The following is a 19995-nucleotide window of genomic DNA, read 5'->3' on the forward strand; positions in this document are numbered from 1 at the left end:
ACATGGCATGATGCCTGCAGTCCTTATCATTTTTCCCCCTCTTTAGCTATGCTACTGCTAGGAAGATGTACAACATCCTCTCCCCTCAGAGTGAAAATCTGTAGCTTCACTGCTACCCAATAAAACTCTTAACCTATAAATGATGTTGAAGTAGAGAAGATTAAATTTCTGAGCCAGATCAGTGAAACTGACCACTCCACTCAATCTTCCTGGGTTGTTTGTCATCTGCTATATATTGCACAGTGTCTCTTAAATAAATATGTTTGATCTCCAGTTCTGATCTGTAGCATACAAGACCATTCTTTAAAAGCACGGTTTGTGCATAACATGGGTGCAAATTCTCCTGCAAGGTCAAACAAATGCAGGAATAGATTGTGATGGCCAGGAGAATTCTTTTAGTTGTGGTTTTTCTTTGAGAATCAGGACTGGATCACCTACTGAGATAGCTTTGCTGATGCTTTCAATAGGACCTTGGTTAAATCCAAAGTCCCAATTTATGCATTTCCTTCTTAACGAGGTATCCTGTGGAAAGATGCTTTTGAGCTGCTAGTCCTCAAATCAGCTATAGTTAGCCTTGGTTTGAGATCCTGCTTCTTGTCATCTCTTTGCCTTGCATTTCATAGTCTCACCATCAATATTCCTCCACCTTACAGAAGAACTTTGCAACAGTCACTGTTTGTTCCTAGAGGGAAAAAGAAACTTGAGAAGGGGCATTATGTCTAGCAAAACATAATGAGGCACTTGGTATAGAAGGACTCTCTAGGTCAGGAGATGCTTGAAAAGGAGAGCTTGAGGCATGGCTGCTAGCAGCGTCACAGTGAAGGAGGTTTCAGGAGGAGCAGAACTCTGGAACTTCTCCTACAACAGGTACATTGATGTAATTAGCAGGTGCACTCAAGTGCTACCTTTGAAACTTAGCTGAGAGGAAGCTCAGCAGAAGGCAAACTGAGAAATTTACTTACAGTCATGTTAATGTCTATTCTGCCTGAGAGATGGTATGTTGCTCATGTTACATTAAGGCAGGGCTTTCCAAACCCTGGCCTGTGGGCCAGATCTAGGGTTTGGGGAAAGCGCAGTGAGCAGAGGTTACCATTCTATCTTTGCGCCACATGTGTTCCCAGTAGATCTGGGCACAGCGACCCATTGGCTAGTCGTACCCAGAGTCCTGTTGCACAGCCTTCTGGGATGCTGGGCAACAGACATGACTGCCCAGATCATCCTTGTACCCAGATCTAATGGGAATACACACTGTGTGGAGGCGGAATGGTAAGCTCCAGTCCAAACGAAGCCTGGTTTTTCCATATACAGCGGAAGGCTATAATCCTGTGCATATTTACCTGGAAGTAAATTCTGTTGAACATTGTGGGACTAACTTCTGAGCAAACATTCATAAGATAACAGCCCATTCCTGGTGGGCCTGTTGCACCACCAAATCTTGTGTTCTGGCAGCACAGTGTGCTTTACAGCAATCGGTGAATGCGACATGCCATAGAGCACAGCCTGGCCACCACCACAATGAGTAATTGTGGTCAGATGACAGACTTCCTCAACTTTTATATTTATATGGGATATGTGAAGCCGTGACATTACATTGGCATAAGAAACATGCAGGTTATCCCCTGGCGGCACAGCACCTGATAGAATTGAGTTGTGACATTGTTTAGTGTGCACTGAAATTTGTCTTGCACATTTGCCTTCCAAGAGGTCTCTACATCTGCAGTAATTGCACTTAGTAAAGGGATGAGGTGCACCTCCACTTACTGGAACATATGGTCCCATCTTCTGTAATTATAATCTTGGAAACAATGGCTTTTAGACGAAAGCTGAAAGAATCCAAATTGTTCCTGCAAAGATGAAAAGTTTTGTTCTCTTCTTCTCTTGCTGGAGGTTGTAAAAGTAATGAGAGGAACTTTTTCCCTGTTAGCTCACACTCAAAGGGAGGTGATGGTTTGCAAAACCGGAAACAGATGTAGGATTGGTGAGATTACTGGCAGATTACTGTCCAACTGAGAAATACAGCACTATAAAGCACATAGTTGGTTACTTGAGGGAAAAAAAAAATTGTTTTTCAACCAGCAAATATTTTGAACATGGAAAGCAATGTTCTATTTTAATAGTTTCTGCTGCATAAAGCTAGACTTGAATACCACTAGGTTTGCTACCATTCCCCTGAAGGCAAAATACAAGTTCAATGGGATTTCTCACTGGTAGTAAAACAGGTGCTATTCTATTAAAATTGCCATGAAATATAGGAGAAAGTTGTGCTGACTGTTCAGTGGGCAGTAAAGGAAATGCTTTAACTGATCATTTAGAAAGCTGAGACTATTGCCGTTTGAAGGTTGGTGATCTTTCACATTGGAGGCATTGATCTAGCCAAGGCTAGTTGTTGTAACAGCCCAATCCACGGAAAAATCCCATGCAGTCATGCATCCAGCGTTGCATCTTGTATGGGATTTTCAGCTGCTGGAGGTCTGCTTGGGATAAGCCCCAGCAGCCACAATGGGGCAATTTGGACCTGCATGAGCTCAATCACTGGTGCAAGTAGACATTGCCCCGTGTCAGTGGATCAGTTTCGGGAAGAGAGATAGGCTGCCAAGTGCACCAGTGCTGCTGATACTGCCCCCTCCTTCCATCCCTTTCCCCTGTTCTTGCCCTCCCCTCACCCCATTCCCTCTCTCCTCCACCCACCCACCTTTTACGTTTTGATCAAAATGCATATTGCTTTTTCACAAACAGTTACACCAATATTAAAATCAGAACACACAGCAGTCATGTTAAGAACATAAGAACAGCCCCACTGGATCAGGCCATAGGCCCATCTAGTCCAGCTTCCTGTATCTCACAGCGGCCCACCAAATGCCCGAGGGAGCACACCTGATAACAAGAGACCTGCATCCTGGTGCCCTCCCTTGCATCTGGCATTCTGACATAGCCCATTTCTAAAATCAGGAGGTTGCACATACGCATCATGGCCTGTAACCCGCAATGGATTTTAACTCCAAAAACTTGTCCAATCCCCTTTTAAAGGCATCCAGGCCAGACGCCATCACCACATCCTGTGGCAAGGAGTTCCACAGACCAACCACACGCTGAGTAAAGAAATATTTTCTTTTGTCTGTTCTAACTCTCTCAGCACTCAATTTTAGTGGATGTCCCCTGGTTCTGGTGTTATGTGAGAGTGTAAAGAGCATCTCTCTATCCATTTTATCCTTCCCCTGCATAATTTTGTATGTCTCAATCATGTCCCCCTGCAGGCGCCTGTTTTCTAGGCTGAAGAGGCCCAAACGCTGTAGCCTTTCCTCATAAGGGAGGTGCCCCAGCCCAGTAACCATCTTAGTCGCTCTCTTTTGCACTTTTTCTATTTCCACTATGTCTTTTTTGAGATGCAGCGACCAGAACTGGACACAATACTCCAGGTGTTATACCCCAGGTGTTATGTTATACAACTTTTGCTAGGGTGTGCCATTTCTGACCACCGGAGAAAGAATGCTTATTGAATCACAGAGTCCTTTCATTTGGCCTTCATTTGGCACTTGCTACTTTTACAGGGCAAAAGTTAACTACCTTAGGTGAGGATCCTTGCATGATCATTCTTGCTGGAAGAAATTTCATCTGGGTACTCCTCTAATTTCCATATTTGATCCTTCCAAAACCATTAGGGTGCAGACCAGGGCTGAAGACTTGATCCATGTGTATATTCTTTTGCTTGAGAAGCCCTCCAGAGTCTATGCTACCAAAATTTCCAGAAATAGACGAAAAGTATTTTCAGGCAAGCTTTTAACTGCCAATATAAGACTGGAGAGATGTCCTTGATAAATTTATTTTCATGAATGGGAAGTGATGGTTGGTTGGGGTTATGATGCAGATTTCTGGTGTCCCCACCACCACATTCATTTAGGAAATGAACTGAGACTCTTCTGGAATATAACCTCAAACTTAATGGGGAATTTTTGGTCTACTTTTTTGGCCTCTGGGCCTATCACTTTATTCAAGCTTACCAAGCCAAGGATTGAGGAGGGCATATGTTGGGATGCTGGCTTCCCTTAATCCCTGCACCCTGCTGTGAACATATGCAGTAGTGGCAGAGATGCTGGGAACCATGGGAGATGCAACCCTATAGTTCCCAGTTTGCTTGGAAACTTCTGTGCATGTTCATGGCAACGTCCAGTGCAATGTCCAGAGTTTATAGGAGGTACAACCAGTCCCTTACACCCTGTTCCTGTCTCAATAAATTATGAGCAAGAGATGTGCCACAGACACATCTTGGGTGCTGCAAATGGGCCTCATCTGCATGGAACTCAGTTTGCTGGATAAGTTCCCGATCCTATCCAACTTTCCAGCGCTGATGCAGCCGTGACAATGAGGCATACACAGCATCCTGTGATGGGACGACAGTCACAGAGGCCTCCTCAAGGTAAGGGAACATCTGCTGCATAGAGGCTGCATTGGTACTGGAAAGTTGGATAGGATTGCCCTAAATTATTTGCTGAATGTTTGGAGGATACTATTCAGGAATTAAAAAGAAAAATAGCTGTTTTTACTGTATGCTTAAGGAATAAGTTGGGGAACCTAGAGAACAAAACCCTCTGGGTTCCCCAACTTATTCCTAAAGCAAACAATAGATAAGATCCACCCACAGCTATTTTTTTAAATGATTGTGAATACTAACAAGAACTGGGGAAAAGCATGTATCCCATGTTGTTTTTATGAGGTTGCATCTCCTATACTGATGATGGTTATTTAAATTTCTAAGTGGCCTTGAAGTGGCTTTAGCACAGAACCTGGCTAATCCAGAGATGTCAACATCCAATTTTCTAACTTATAAAAAAAAATCAAGCATGAACCAGGCATAGAAGCAATAATAGATAAGAGAGAGAGAAAAAAAAAATAAGTAATGTTGTTATTAACAAGACTGATATTTGTTTGGAGAGCAATCTTTGACATTAAAAAAAGGATACCAATTTAAGCTCCATGCCATAAACAAATTTAAAAAAAAATGAATGATGATTATGAGTTTAAGCACCCACAGTTGGGTTCCATTGTAGTTCAAGTGGAGCCCATCTCTTTGATAGAGCCCCCTCCCCATCACCAAAATGTTCTTCTGTTGCTTAACAATGGTAGACCCATCTTCTTAGCAGCAGTATCCCATCCACATACAGTGTGATTCTCATTATCTGCAGTCCAGCAGCTGCAAATTTAACTCACCACGGATACCCCCAGATACCAGGGTCAACTTTAAAAGCATTGTAAAAACAAAAAAAAGGTGCCAAAATTGCATTCCCTACCTTTGCAGGGTCAAACCATGCCATTTTTTCAGCCTACAGCCTGCTTCGGTCTGCTCCGGCTGTTCAGTCTGCGCCAACTACTCATGTATGTGCCGGTTGATAAAGTAAATCCCTGCCGGGAGACCCGACATGGGGTTGTGGATCTGGCAGAACTCCACCAGTCCCACCCCCTCCCCCTCTCCCTCCCTCTGCCCCACCTTTCCCCCACCCTCCCCTACTCTGGAGTGCTGCCCAAACCCACTCAAGCAATGAGCTCTGGGTGGCGTGCGACAGGCCTCTGGGCAGTGCAGCCTCAGCACAGAGGGGTGCTGAGCTGGTGTCAGGGTCTTGTAGAGGTTCCTGGCTCCTCCCAGGGTCATCCCAGAATGCACTGTGATGTCTAAGTGGACATATTAGTATTTTAAGCAGCGCTTTTGTCCCCTTCTCCCAGGTAACGGAAGCAATCCCCAATGGAGCTACTCACTTTACCACTGACCCAAAGGTAAAGCCATTCGTGTAGGGCACCGAGCCACCAGACCCGCCTCCTGCCTCCCCTTCCCCCTGCATGCCTCCCGCCCACCCTCTCCCTGCCCTCTCCTCTCCTTTCTGCCAAGTGGCAGAGGCTGGGTGCCCACCCCTCACTAGCCCAGCATCGGCTGGAGCTGGACTAGCACAGGTGGTAGCCCGGCAGTAACTGTCGCTGACGTGCCTTGTGGCACATTTGCGACAGTGTGCACGGGTGCTGCCAAGCTCAAGATTGGGCTCTCAGTTTTCTGGAATCAGATAAATGTAAACTCTTACCTTTTACTCTTACCTGCCTGCCTAAACTCCTACAGGCAGGAGGTCTGGTCTAGAGGGTAGAGCCTCTGTCTGCCTGAAGATAACATCCACAAGGTCGCCAGTTCGAGGCCACCAGCACCGTGCGACCTTGAAGCAGCTGACAAGCTGAAGCTGAGCTATTCCATCTGCTCTGAGCGTGGGAGGATGGAGGCCAGAATGTGAAGCTAGATCGGAATGAAACACCTGAATGTAAAGGTTCTTGAAAGAAAGAACCTTCTTTCAATTGTAAAAATCCCTATTTAATAAGGGATTTAAATAAAGCCTGCCTATGTAAACCGCCTTGAATAAAGTCTTGAATAAAGACCAAGAAAGGCAGTATATAAATACCTATTATTATTGTTATTGTTATTGTTATTATTTTAAAATTCGGTATGTACTTTCAGGTCCTTTTTGTTGCTCTGTATTTTCTTCCAATGCTTTGAGGCCTTGTGAAGAGAACAGAACAGAACCAAACATACCCACCCACATGCAAAAACAAAACTGAAACCTTTTTCTTTTCTTGTGACAATGGCAGCACCTCCTAATGGAAGAAATGCATCTTGTTCTTGCATTGGAGAGTTCAGTTTGTAACCTTGGACTTACTTGTCCTCAGTGCACAGAAATTAGAATACAGGTCCAGCCTATTTATACATGGATTTTTTTATACACAGATTTGACTCAACACAAACAGCCCCTGCAGATGAGAAGGAATGTGCTGATCCCTGGAGAATGGGAAAAATGCACCCCTTTAAAATCACTGAACAATCCTTTAACAACAGCCTCCTTAATGAGAGAGAGAGGGGGCAGCAGGCTAACAATCCATCAATCCTTCTCTCTCCTTCGGACCCCTCCCTTCCCCCAGCAGGTGATCATTTTGCATTGGTGAAGGCAGGGGCTGAGTGAAGTGCGGATGGATTGTCTTCTTAATGACTCTTATCTTAGAGTCAAAAGGTCAGCAAGGCTGTTTTTCAATCACTGGAGCAAAGAAACTTTGTTTTTTAAATTGATTTGCTATAGTGTGTTTTTTTTTTAATCCACATGAGTGCTTGGAACGGAACCCACACGGATAATTCGTCTCAGCCTGTAATCTGATACCATACATATTTTTTAGAAATGATTTGGAAAATATTTGAACACCTTGTCTTAACATATTTTATTCATCATGTTAAAACATTCCATAATCATTTTTTTTTTCCTTTTTTTCTTTTTTTCAATTTTTCCATTTTTTTGGAAAAAACAAAAAAGTCTTCAGGAAAAAAAACAGAAGAAAACCGTTTTTTGGGGAATTTTTCTGGTTTTTTTCCAGGCCTTCACAACTCTAGTTACACCCGAGTTCTCTAATTGTCTCTCAGGCTCAGGTATACATTTTAAGGGTTTTTATCCTTTAGGACATGGGATGGGACCCTGATCCTTAATAACAAAGGGTGCAATCCTAACCCACTTTCCAGCACCAACATAAGGGCAATGCAGCTCCGAGGTCAGAGAACAAACATTCCCTTACTTTCAGGAGGTCTTCATGAGTGCCACCCAACTGCAGGATGCAGCACATGTCCCATTGGCACAGATATGCCAGTACTGGAAAATTGGTTAGAATTTGATCCTAAAATAATGTTGTTGCTGTTATTATTATTATTAACCCACTGTTTAATTAATCTGTGGAACTCCTTGCCATAGGATGTGGGGATGACACCTGGCCTACATGCCTTTAAAAGGGGATTGGACAGATTTCTAGAAGAAAAGTTCATCATGAGTTACAAGCCATGAGAAATAGGCTATATCTGAAAGACAGATGCAAGGCAGTGGCAAGAAGATACAGGTCTCTTGCTGTCTTGTGTGCTCCCAAGGGCACCTGCTGGGCTACTGTGAGATACAGGAAGCTGAACTAGGTGGGCCTTTGGCCTGATCCAGCAGGAATCTTCTTTTGTTCTCAACTATAAGGAATTCCACATGCTATCAGGTATGAGAAGATGAAAATTGTTGACCAGTAAATTACATTGGTATATCTCCACTGATTTCTAAGGAACACCAGTTGAGATTAATGGAGCTGCAGTAATGAAAAATGTATTATCAGTTGGTAAACTGGGATCTTCTCCCTTAGTAGTCACAGCTCTTTTATGAAGTCAATGGAGATTTGCGATTGAATCAATAAACATGAGGCTTTGACCTCACCCAATTTTCTGAAATTGAATTCTTACACCATACTCATTATTTTTTGGAATAATAAATGTAACCTTTGCTGAAAATTAATGAATGTCATCTAGTGCTCAATGTTTATTGATGCAGTCATAACCTGTTCACATAATCAACCCTACTTCTTCCTATCATCAGTATTCAAGTACCTTTGTCCACTGACCTTTTGTCCTTGAAAAATTACACTCATGATTTCCCATTTAAATGAAGTAAACATGAAATTCTTGGGGATTTTGTTTTGGCACATTCTTTCTGTCTTCTTAATTGAAGGCTTATTAGTTCAGGAAATAACTCTGACAACAGTACTCAAGGGGGAAGAGAGTGCTGGAACCGTTACTGGTGGGAAATTTTAGCTGCAGATGGATTGAGTAATTTTCAAGTTCTTCACAAAAACTGGATGAAGGTATTCATCATTTTAGCCATTCTGAATTATGTATTTATTTATATTTATATTTATACAGGTATTTATATACCGCCTTTCTTTGGTCGTTAGATTTCTCCTCAGACTTTAATCCAAGGCGGTTTACATAGGCAGGCTGTTCTAAACCCCCTGTAGGGATTTTTACAGTTGAATAGTTCTAGTCTTTCATAGAACTCCTCATTCCAGCTGGATTCCTTCCCGGTCTGGCCTCTCTCTAGCCCTTCGCCTCCCACACTCCACTTGACGGCAACTTCTCTCTGCCACCGAGGGTCAGCTCATCAGTATATCATCGTGTTGTCAGTTCTTGGGTACTTCCGGTTGTTTCGAACTGGCAGCCTCAGATCTTCAGGCATGCAAGGCGGCAACTCTACCAACTGAGCCAGACCTCCTGCCCGTATATAAATGTATACACATATATGTGATTGATGTATGAAATTCACTCTGTATGTGTTATTTGAAGTATTTTAGTACTGAAGCAGGTAAGTATTATTTGAAGGTCCTTCTGTTTGAGTGCTTGGCAACCAGAATTAAAGCCTAGGTCAGTGGTTCCCAAACTGGTGGGTCGCAACCCACCAACCAGGGAAGCACTTAGCCCTGGCCCCTTAAGGGGCAGGGGGTGGGGTGAGGCAGGGGGATGGTAGCAGTGTGTTCCCCAGAAACCCCAGGATCCCCCAGGATTTTCTTCTAGCTCTGCTGCGTCTTGTGGCCACACGTGGAAAACTGCCACCAACGACATGCATAGCATGACACAAGCAGCCTCTCCATTGCTATAAATGGTTCTGTGCACCTGCCTGATCCTAGTTAATTTGGATCAAATTCCAGCAAAATAATTATTTTATTTAGGGCGCCATCTAGTGCGTTCCTTCAGCTGGTGCAAGTCCCTTGCGCTGGCCAAAGAGTATCACAAAAGTGCCATAAAGCATTTTCACACCACTCTCGGGGTAAATAAGCCAGCACACAAACATGCATTGGCCTCTCCATGCTGACGTGAGCCCCGAAGCCTGGTAAGGTTGTGCCAGGTGAGCTGAGCCAGTGTGGGGGTCTGGGGAGTGTGGGGTGGGTGGGGAGGAGGTGGGAGGGAAGTGTTTCAGGTGGGGGGAGGGTAGGCTGCGTGTGTTTTTGGGGGTGAACAGGGAGTGAGAGGTGGGGCCAGGATCCGGCACTTATGCTGGATCCTAGTCCCTTTCCCGGGCAGCCCCGGGCTACTCGGTTTTATACTATCGATTTAGGCAAGTATACCCTTGCCTCTGGCCGAGCCTCAGGCAGTCCAAAACTTGCGCTGAATACAGTGCAGTCCTGCCAGCTTGCTCGTTCCAGCGCAAGTTAGGATTGCACTGCCTGATTGATACATGGAAGTGCAGAGGAACTTAAATAAAGATTATGTGATATACTGGTGCATTTATACAGACTTTTGTTCCCACTGGTTTAAAACAATTACTAGGAAACTCACAGCCCAATCCTGAGCTGCCTGGGTGGCCCAGCTTCGGTGCCGCCGAAAACTGCTCCTGCTGCAATCTGCGCACCTCGGGCTGCCGCAGGCAGTGCCTCGGAAGAAGGGGACTTTTGTTCCCTTCTCCTGGGTAAGGGAAGTAGCCCCTCAATAGGGCTACTCACTTTACCGCCAACCTTTTGGTCAGTGTTTGTAAATTAAAGACGTTCGTGTAGGGTGCTGAGCCAGTGGGTCCGGTGGAGCGGCGGATCTGGTGGAGGAGAGCTCCAATGGACCCGCCTCTCTGCCTCCCCACTTCCTCCCCCCAGCATGCCTCCCACCCGCCCTCTCCCTGCCCTGCCTCCCTGTCATACCTCCTCCCCACCCTCTCTCTGCCTTCCGCCTGCCTCCCCTGTCACGCCTCCTCCTCGCCTCTCCCCCTGCTTTCCTCTTCATGGCTCAGCAGTGTGTGAGACCGCCAAGCAGCAGAGGCTGGTTGCCCACCGGGCGCTAGCCCAGTGCCGGGCAGTGCTGGGCTAGCACAGGCAGTAGCCTGGCAGTAAGCCTCGCAAACATGCCTTACGGCATGAAGCCGGCAGAAAGTCGGAGTGCCAAGCTCCAGATTGGGCTCTCATTTAGCTCAAACAGTAATGGAGAGGTTTGAGAGAAAAGTTGTTTCATAATGTTTCTGATTATAAATAGTTATTTGAAAGTGGTTCAAATTTTCCTGAAAGTTTTCACTTCTTAACTTTGCAAAAGTAAAATTTCTTTGTTGAAAATGCTGCAACTATGGTGGAATTTCATTACTCATTTATCTGTAATGTGATCGTGTGACACATGCTCTCCATCTTCAGTTTCAGCCTTATAAGGTTACACTTAATTCAATTTCCTGACTCAACTCCCCAAACTCCCAAACTTCTTTGTTACCTGTGAAAGAGGTTGACAATGAGATAAGAGGACATCAATACAGTTTGGACCTTGGTATCCATTGTGGATCTGTTCCTGGACCCCTGCAGATACTCAGACCTACGAATAATTATTATTAGATTATAATAATTATAATTATAATTATAATTAGATCTAATTATAGTTAGATATTTGGGTTGCAGTCCAATAGGGCCTCCGGGCATGACCTGACCTTGTTCTGATCATTTCTGGAGCCGTTTTGAGGCCCATAGAGGCAGAGAAAAGATGGAGTGGATGGAGGCAGAGGGGTGCCTACATCCACTATATGGCCACTGCTGCCTTCTCTCTGCCCCAAAGTATCTTCCCAGTTCTGTGGGATGTAGGGAAGAGGAAGCAGTGGGTTCTGATTATTTGGGGCCTGTTATGAGCAATCCCATGGAAAAGCTTTGATCAACTATCAGCCCCATTTGGGCTGAGCTCAGCTCTGCATCCCTAGTGTGTGGTGCATACACAGAACCTCTCTGCCTTTGCAGAGAACACTTGTGCAGCTGAACTGCATCACCTTCAGGAACAGTTAATTAGCATTGCATCAAGCAACAGGGGGAAAGAAGCACCATCTATGAGAAGCCTGTGAAAGCAGAGGGAAGACTGTTTTATGGATGAGACAGTTTTGTGAGGTGGCTGATTTACAGGCATTTGGGAAAGTGTTAATTAACCTCTGTAATGGCAATGAATTTATGGCCCAGCTACACAAATATACTCCATACCAGCTGTCAGTTGGTAAAGACCTCGTTTGGAATTACTGTAATTGGAAATATGTAGTTTACATTCCAACAGAGGTGCCTGTGAGCTGGTTTCCTGGTGCCTGTGGGAATCTCTGGAGGGGTTCACAGAAGAATCTGTGAATCAGATTTGATGTGGTGAGAAGCCTCTGGATAACAGACAGTAAATGCGAGCATCTTTCTGACAACAGTGATGCCAGAATCCTTAGTTGGCACAAAACTGGGCAGCACATGCAGTCAGGCACATTTAGAATCACTGTTTTCATGGGGAGTATTGTCATGGGTGAATTTCGTATCGATTCCATGCATGCTCTTTGGTGAAATGCGCATTATAGCATGTGTCTGCGGCATAAATGTAGTAGCAGGATGAAAATCCCATGATTGTGTCTTTGTGACTACAGATTTCGCTTCTGTGTTTTTAATTTCAAGCAACCAAGGAACAGGGGTGAAAGCATATTTTATTAAATCTGAAAATGGTATAAGTCTTTATTTTACATTGCCCGTGTAATTTAGCTGCCTAAATGTTTTATGGTGGGTGCATATTGGTGATGTAGCTTATTAGCTTGAAAAGCAATTAAGCAATAATATGGTGATAATTTGGTTACCTGCAATTAAGAGTGGGCAAATGAAGATTTACTGCAGCTTTTTGGCCTCATCTGCATAATACTCATTTGCATAATCAGGCTCATTATCTCCTTTGCAATATATTATGCTATTGACCACAACAGTGTTAACAAAATACTACTAATTTCAAAATATGCCTCCTAGATTCTTCGAAGATATATGTATAAAAGTGCAATTGACTTCAGTTCTTTTAAAGTGATTCACAGCCCAATCCTGAGCTGACCGGAGCCGCAGGACCCGGTGGCTCCACAAAGCTCTCCCGCCGGATCCAAAGCCTCTCGCACTACTGTGGGAGGCTCCTCGGGAGAAGGGGACATTCGTCCCTTTCCCCCAAGTAAGGGAAGCAGTCCCGCAATGGAACTACTCACTTTAGTGGCGACTGTTTGGTTGCCACCAAAGTGAAGGCGCTCGTGTAGGGCTCGCAGACCTGCCCGAGTGCCCTGGATCCTGCGAAGCTCGGCTCCGCAGATCCGCCTCTCCCCGCCCCCTGACACACCTCCCCCCTCCCCGGAATGCCTCCCCCACGCCCCCGGACATGCCCCCATTTCCCATTCTGCAGCCAAGCCAAGCCCACACCGCCAAGCCGCAGAACGCGGGTGCCCGCCATGCGCTGGCTCAGCGCTGGTCAGAGCTGAGCCAGCTCTGGCAGGAGCCCAGCGGTAAGCCCCGCAAATGTGCCTTATGGCATGTTTGCGACTGTGGTCTGCGCCACAGAGGCGTGGCGTGGACCACAGCATTGGGCTCTCAGATATCTATAATAATGTTCATTTAAAAAGTATCCATTTAGGGGTGTGTGTGTGTGTGTGTGTGTGTGTGTGTGTTTCGCCCAAAACTCATTGTAACATTTTCAAGTATATGCTAAATATAACAAGTAAGGCAGTGGTTCTCAAAATTTTAGCACCGGGATCCATTTTTTAGAATGATAATCTGTCAGGACCTACCAGAAGTGATGCCATGACCAGAAGTGACATCATCAAGCAGGAAAATTGCTAACAATCCTAGGATGCAATCCTTCCCATACTTACCTAGGAGTAGGTCCTATTTACTATCATTGTTAAAAGCATATACAGATTAGCCTGTTAAAAGAGCAGATCTGTCACAATTACCCAAACATAGTCACATACCATAGGAGCGTCAATATATTAAATCAATATGATATATAGTAGCATCTAATATATTAAAAATAAATATTGAAATGAATGGGGACCTACCTGAAATTGGTTCATGACCCACCTACTGGGTCCCAACCCATAGTTTGAGAAACATTGAAGTAAGGCATCTTTAAGGGTTTCCTCCTTTTAACTCGTGCTGAAAGTGTGTCCTGCATGATAATTGGGCTTTTCCAGCTCTGCCCTTTCAGCAGTGCCACTTCTGCTGAGGTGTCACTGCTGAAAGGGTCACTTCACAGCTATGAAGCATCACTTCTCAGTTTAGCAGCTGATGGTGGAGTTGGGAGATGGTGGAGTTGGGATGGTGGAGTTGGGAGAGCCCAATTATCACAGAGGCTGAGTGAAGAGCTTCTGTGGGCTGTATCTGGCCTGTGGGGCTTTGACACCCCTGCTTTAGACCAGGTGTGTGCAAACTTTTTGGCAGGAGGACGACATCATCTCTCTGACACTGTTGTTGGCAACCTTCAGTCTCGAAAGACTATGGTATCGTGCTCTGAAAGGTGGTTCTGGAACAGCGTCTAGTGTGGCTGAAAAGGCCAATTCGGGAGTGACAATCCCTTCCACACTGGGAGCAAGTGCAGTCTGTCCCTGGTCTGTCTCCCTGGCTATGGACCTTCCTTCTTTGCCTCAGACTGTTGGCCAAGTGTCTCTTCAAACTGGGAAAGGCCATGCTGCACAGCCTGCCTCCAAGCGGGCAGCTCAGAGGCCAGGGTTTCCCACTTGTTGAGGTCCACTCCTAAGGCCTTCAGATCCCTCTTGCAGGTCCCTCCTTGTATCGCAGCTGTGGTCTACCTGTAGGACACTTTCCTTGCACAAATTCTCCATAGAGGAGATCCTTTGGGATCCGGCCATCAAAAAAGAATTAATTTACATTTTAAATTTGAATGAATTTACATAAATGAATATATTAGAGATGAAACTTAGGAATGAATGAAAATCTTACAATAGCTCAGGGCCTATAAAAGGCTGGCCTTTCCTTTGCTGCTGCATCACAGATGTGAAACAGCAAGCAGTGGAAGGAGCCCTCAGCCCACAGCTCATGTGAGAGGTCTATGAGTCGCCCTCATGCTGAGAGCAGTTGCATTGGGCTAGTGCAGGCTCCAGCAAGTCTCTGGAGGTCCAGAGGTTCATTGGAGATGGGGGGCTCCATGTGGGCCAGATTTGGAGTCCCCTAGGGCCTCAAGTATGCCCCGGGCTGGGGTTTGGGCACTCCTGCTCTAGGCTAAGAATGATAAATGCCATGGAAACCCACTTTTTTCACCAGATTCCTGACCTTAAGTATCTTTCAAGAGCCCTACAGTCAAGCTACTGGATGGTGAGTTGATTGAAGAGCCATCAATGCTACCAAAGTAAGAGTGTGAACTCTGCTTTCAGTGATGGACAAGCAGGTAATGAACTGGAATATTTTATGTGTGAATGGGGTTCAGATTCCTTCTCCGCCAAAAAGCTCAGTGGGTAGCCTTGGGCTAGTGACACTCATTCAACGTAACCTATCTCATAGGCTTGTTGTAATAATAAAATGGAATGAAAGAAAACCACTTGCCCGAGGTCTTAATTGATATCAATAAATAAAAGTAAGCCCTCCTGCTTATGCATGGAATGCTGTCGTGGGTAAGGACTAAACGAGTCCTGAACAGTAATGTAATAGCAGTAGAGGAAGAATTGTTGGTTGGTGTATGTTTAGTGGACAGGAAAGACTTGAGCAAGGGCAGAACTTATGCTCAAGACTTAATAGCATTGACAGAGTGCATTTCAAGAGTCCAAAGCACTTCATATATATTCTGCCAGACTGCCATTATATATGTGCTCACCTGGAAATTAGCACCATTGAACTTGATGAGACTTAACTTCCAGGCAACCATGCACAGGAGTGAACTCTAAGTAACCCCTTACAAAACTGATTTTATAGACAGAGCCAACTCTGTAGGTAGGCAAAGACACATTTTGAGCCCAGTTGGGGGGTAAGCACCTTGGAGGATAGTTCAAAGTAAAGTTCATCTCGGTACAGGAAGGAGTAAGTGCCCTGCTGCTTTTTCACTCCCCATGACTTATACAGACAATCAGGTCATTTGGCTTGATATTATCTGAAGATTTCTGGGGATATTTTTCCCAGCCCTGTAGAGATGCCAGGAGTTGAACTTGATCTTCTGCATGCAAAACGTGGTATACTACTGAGTTACAGGCCCTCAACTACTCTCCCCAAAGTTGTTTTTCTTTATTGAAAAAAGTAATATCAGGGTTCTAGTAAGGGCATGTTTGTAGTCTTGGAGAGATAGCCTACAATGACTTAGGGTGCAGTCTTAACTGTCAGTTAGGCTGGGGAGGGTTGCAAACGTGCTGTAAGGCATGTTTGTACCTCCTCAAGGGGAAGCCAGGGCGGCTGACAGATGACTCCACGCTGGCTTCCCATCCGGTGCTTGCGTCAGCCCCACAGGGCCGCTGCAAGCAAAAAAAAGGTAGGCATGGGGGGCATGGAGGAGGAGGGAGGGAGGCGTTCCTGGGTGGGGGGAGGGAGGGTGATGGGCAGGCGGGCAGGCAGGAAGAGGGTGGCGGGACTGGATCCGGCATGATCCCAACCCCTGTCCCCGGGGAGAATGGAGCGGCTTCAAGCCGCTTCACGCTCCTTGGACTTGCGCCACCTCAAGAGGTGGCGCAAGTCCAAGGAGACCCATAGGCGCCAGCAGCCCTTACACAGGCGTAAGGGGAAAAGTTTCCCCTTGCCTCTGGCTAAGCTGCTTCTGGCCACAATCCTGCACTAGATACAGCACAAGCTCCCTGGCTTGCCTGTTCCAGCACAAGTTAGGATTGCGCCCTTAGTGAGTACATGGCAGAGTGAGATTAGACCTAGAGACAGGCATGTGCTGGAGCCATAGCAAGAGCCAAGTCCGGAGTCTCTGCCCACCTTGACTCGTGCTGCCCATGATTCATAATGGTGGTCTTCATGACTTGTCTAGAGCTGTTTATTGAATCATTTTGTCTCAAGTTTGAGTCCTTTTGAAAAGCGGGTCAAGCCCTGGAAGTGGCGAAAAAAGGGACACGCACAAAACAGAGTCGCAAGCACACACAAAAGTGAGTCTTGAGTCCATTCACTTCTTTACATTTTCAGGGTAAACCCCTCCCAAGTCACTGCCCAAGTTTTTGACACGCATGACTTGGGTCCATATGAGTTGCAAAAAAGGCGTGTTTCCGTGACTGAGGTCTGAATCATCTGACTCTCAGTCCATCTCTGCCTAGAGATGTAACTTCTTAGGCTGCAATTCTATATACACTTACTTAGTAGTAGGCCCCACTAAAAACAGCAGGACTTAACAGTAATTCATATCTAAGTAGATTCATATCAGAAGTATGAAAAGAATTGTGCTCTTAGTCAATCTGCATTCACTCACTGTTAGCATCCCTGATCCATCAGCTGTTTGATAAGCAGACAGGGAGACTCTGCTGAGGCTTTGGTACAGGAACACAACTCAAGATGGATATTTTGCTTTCCCCTTTTATCACTTCTCATGAGTGAGAATGCAAACAAACTCCCTGAAAAAAACTTTAATGGCACTTTGAATGACAGATAAGCAAACAGCACCAATATCCTGACAGCAGGAAAGGGAAAGGAAATTAATCTGGTTGAAGAATTTTAGATGATCAGCCAGTGCAGAAAAGTGCATATATATGAGTAAATAAGACACCGTTTCAACTCCTTTGCCAACTGGCAGATGGTTCATTTTATGTATTACAGATGGAGCACATTAACACATTTAGAGCTCACCAGAAGGTCCCTCCTCCCATTTGCTAGTTAGCCCAAAAACTAGTTATGGAAAAACTCACCCCAAAGTATGGCATAGAAAGAGTGAGTAACTTGCCCACTGTGAATAAATGTATTCATCTCTGCTACCTCCTCAAGTTGGACTCATTAGCTGAGATGTAAATTACAGGGCAGATGTATATTCTGGAAAGCCTTCCAAATTCATCTTTTAAACAATGAGGTGCTCAATACTACTTGCATGTGGTGCTTCTTTCTGTAAAAAGGCCAGCAACAGAAACTGAGGTCTGTGTGAAACGATGCTGTTTGGTAGACCAATCAGGTAGGGAACATTTTCCCCCAAACACTTGGCTGTAGGCATCACATTCACCCATAGTGCGGCTCAGTGTATATTCCCGAAACCATAAAAACCATCTCCACCATCATTATGACATTATGGTGTTGTAAGGAATACAACAGTTGTCTATGGTCATATTCATAAGGCCCTTACAGAGATATCTATAAAATCTGAGGGTTATGAAGCTGGAAGAGCCAAGCACATTGTCATGGATTTACTGGGGTATAAGATCAGAAAGCCTATGGAGGACTTTAAAAATAAGTTTTGATAAATACATTAACATGTTGGAGTCTTAGGAAAAATCAAACCCACTCATTTGACATGCAAACTATCAACCTCTGAAATCAATTTCCTGAAATCAATTCTGAAAATTCTCCTCAGTAAGTTTTGATAGCAAATATTCTCTGAAGGAACGATTCTCATATAAAGATCTGGTGTTCAACTTCAGCATTTGCCATCCAAACCATTTTTTCAAGTAGCAGTCAGTATTTAATAGCCCTTGGCATGCAGCTTTTAACAAGTTGACAGTATCTGAGAATGTTCAGAAAATATTCACCACCAAAATTAGCAGAGTTGGGGCCCAATTCTATCCAAATTTCCAGCTCTGATGCAATCATGTCAACAGGTCACGCACTGCATTCTGTGGTGCGGAACCAGTCTTGGAGGCCTCTTCAAGGTAAAGGAACGTTTGTTCCCTTACCTTGGGGCAGCATTGCACCTGAAAGTTGGATAGGATTGGCCCTTTGAGAAGAATTTGACAGTGGTCCTGAAGGTTCTGAGAAAATTTTTCTCAGACTACAGTCCTATACATGCTTTCCTTGAACACAATGGGACTTAGCTATGAGTAGACAGCATAGATGTGCTGTCAGTTCTACTTTATATGTTATATCCCTTCTGGAGCTCCGGTGTGGTCTAAATGTCTTGCAAAAAGAGGCTGAGGCTATAGTCTCCATTTCCCTCCCCTATTAGGTAGTAAGAATGGCTTTCCAGAAGGGAACCAAGGAGGGCGGAATGATGGAATGCAGTAAAGCCACGAAAAATTTAGTTGGCTCTTCTGGCAACTCTTCCTTGCAGAGGAGACAAAGGAGGTTGTTCTCTGCCATCTTCTCAGCCATGACCTGCCTCTCTTGTGCTGCTGTATACTTTCTAATTTTGTTCAATCTTGGTGAAACAACCACACATACCTGCTCAGGTTGGACCAGATCTAACCAGCATCCATAATTGGTAATGTTGAATGTTGAATAAATGCAAACAACTATCATTAAGTCCAAGAAAGGGGCTTTTTGAATTGGTTGCGTTCAGTGGTCATAAAACCACTCATTATTTATTTATTTATTTAATTAAGAGATTTATACCCCAATTAAGGGCCCTCAAGGCAGCCCTTGAATATGTTAGTGGACACTGCTAAAGGCATGTGGAAAGAGTCTCAGATTTTTGTCCCCTCTAGCTTTTGAAAGTAAAACTGACATTTGTTTTACTAAAACTTTTGTTAGGCACTTCCTACCAGCTGCATTTGTTAGCACAATTCACAGCCCAATCCTGAGCTCACCAGGGCGCCCAGCCTCGGCGGCACCGAGAACGGCTGCCGCCAAATCCTGCACACCTCGGGCTACCACAGGTGGCACCTCAGGAGAAGGGGACTTTCATCCCCTTCTCCCGGGTAAGGGAAGCAGCTTAGCAATGGGGCTACTCACTTGCCCGACGACCAAAAGGTTGGCGGTAAAGTAAAGGCATTCGCGTAGGGTGCCGAGCCCCACACAAACGCCTTGGATCTAGTGGAGCGGAGCTGAGACCGCCAATCAGTGGAGGCTGGACACCTGCCCCGCGCTAGCCTGGCGCTAGCCCAGCACTGGCCAACGCTGGGCTAACATGGGCAGTAGCCTGGCAGTGAGGCTCGCAAACTGAAAGATTTATAGGACAATATTGATACTGCGTATGTGCTTGTATGTGTTCCCTCACAATGTACCTGTGTATTTGTAAATAAGTTGACAACTACAACCAAGGTCATAACTATTAAACTCTTTCCACTGAAGGCCACTAATTTGGTAAGGACTGCCCTCAGCTACTTGTATTTTGGGGAAAGAAAGGGCGAAATGGAGGTGGAGATAATGTCCAAGAGTTAGCAACTGAAAAAGAAGCATATTCTCAGAATGAATTTTAACAAGTTCACTTTTCAACTGATAGAAGAACAAAAATGAATGATAACAGGTTCTGTGCTTAGGACTGAAAACGTTAGATCAAACCATTCCCCTTCTCTTCACGAAAGGAAGCTTTCTAGGGTGCCATTTAAATGTCACCCT

This window comes from Tiliqua scincoides, chromosome 3 (genome assembly GCF_035046505.1).
Source record: "Tiliqua scincoides isolate rTilSci1 chromosome 3, rTilSci1.hap2, whole genome shotgun sequence".
Lineage (NCBI taxonomy): Eukaryota > Metazoa > Chordata > Lepidosauria > Squamata > Scincidae > Tiliqua > Tiliqua scincoides.